Below are 1,785 nucleotides of genomic sequence, written 5' to 3'. Positions count from 1 at the left end.
GGCACTGGCTCTGCTTGACACAAACCACTGAGACTATACAAGTCATATACAGCATCATATACTAACTACAACAGGGTTCTATTCCCCATTTCTAACTTTAGGAAGAAACTAGAGTGTATTCATTCACAGGTTTTACACTTCTGGTGTTTAGTCACTAATCAGAGGAAGGATTTGGTCTATTTGAAAAGTGAATCATACATAAACCCTCAACCCTTGTCATGTTCTCTTTATGGCAACACATTCAAAAGTTTTAAAATTGCAACTCCTTCTGAATTCCCCAAAGAGTATCTATACTCTTCTTTAAATGGCTCCTTTCCTCCAGATTCAGGTTGACCTTCACCACATCTGAAATGCCATTCTGCCCTAAGACACATGGGACACTAAGGAAGACATCCTCATTAATGCCATATAGGCCCTTAATCATGGTAGAATTGGATGCACTCTCCTAAGATCTTCATAATGCTTTCTACCAGATCTACCACAGACAAACCAATAGCCCAGGAAGTGTAGCCCTTCAGTTTGATATCCTCATAAGCACTTTCAACCACCTGTTTATGAATATTTTCCAATTCTCTGCATCAGCACCAGTTCCCAAAGAAGGATGAAGCTTCTTTAGAGACACACCAACAAGATTCACACTGCTCCACACAGGAACACTGGAGTCTCCATGTTCTCTAAGGAACCATCCATGGCAACTTGAAGAATGGCCACCAAGTCTCTCCCCCATTAGGTAACAGAAACGGGAAGAATCCAGATTGCAACCACTTCCAATAACATGGTTTTTAGGAAAGCCACTTAGCTTCCAGGCCACATATGTCAAAATATCCACTGGACTGGAAACAATAAGCAGCTTGCAATTAGGGCTATATTTAACAATGTTGGGAATGATGAATTTAAAGATATTCACATTACAATGGACCAAATTAAGGCAACTTTCTTCCTCCTGTTGAAGTGTCCCAGCCGTGACAATGATAGGTTTTGACTTTGCAGTCACACTGTAGTCTTCTCCAGAAACAGTCTTTGGCATTTTGAGGAAAAGACTGCCATGTTGTACATCCAACATCTACTAGGGCAAGTTCATCAGCCAATTTCTTTGTTGAGATACTAATGGTACATGCCATGCCAACTACCCCAACCCCAATAATACTGATGTTGTTCTGGGGAACCTGGTCTTCCTTTAGGGCATTCAAGATCAGCTGATCCTTGACAGTTGATGCCATTTTGGAGGGTAACTGGGGAGATAGCTGGTCCAGCTTCGAAAGTTCTGAGTTAGATGTGAGGTTGCTACTCCCAGGCTCACATAAAATCTTATCTTCTAATGGGGGGAAGCAGCATGCATATAAAAACAGGTATATACAAGATAAATCCTGAATAAATGGAAGTAACCAGGAGCAGTAATCTCCCTCTTTCCCAGCCCCACTTAAGCTAGTGCTTTCTTCTGTTGGTTATCTCCAGTTCTGCATATACTTTGTTTTTGCATTGTTGTTTGCCTATTGTCTACCTCCTTAGACTGAGCTCCTGGAGAGCAAAGGCCATCTTCTTTCTTTCTTTGTACTCCCATTGCTTAGCATAGTATCTAATACATAGTAAACACTTAATACGTTTTTATTGACTAACTGACCTTCAGATGGAAGGTGATAGAATAATGATATAAGATAGAAAATGCATGAAGTGTGTTAAAATGGCCTTGGAAAGAATGAGATTGATTAACATAGGGATAAGGTTTAAAAAGTCCATAGTAGGACATATAGTTTGTAATCTAAGGTATAAAGATTAAGAAAGTAG

The 1,785-nt window shown here is 40.0% G+C and overlaps 1 pseudogene; it reads right to left on the bottom strand.

The window, feature by feature from the left end:
* Positions 1 to 235: 235 nt before the first annotated feature.
* Positions 236 to 1,220, bottom strand: LOC140531894 (L-lactate dehydrogenase A chain pseudogene; annotated as a pseudogene).
* Between the last annotated feature and the right edge of the window lie 565 nt (positions 1,221 to 1,785).

This window comes from Notamacropus eugenii, chromosome 3 (assembly GCF_028372415.1).
Source record: "Notamacropus eugenii isolate mMacEug1 chromosome 3, mMacEug1.pri_v2, whole genome shotgun sequence".
Lineage (NCBI taxonomy): Eukaryota > Metazoa > Chordata > Mammalia > Diprotodontia > Macropodidae > Notamacropus > Notamacropus eugenii.
Note: the sequence above shows the minus strand (reverse complement) of the source record. Positions and strands in the feature narration are given on the sequence as shown.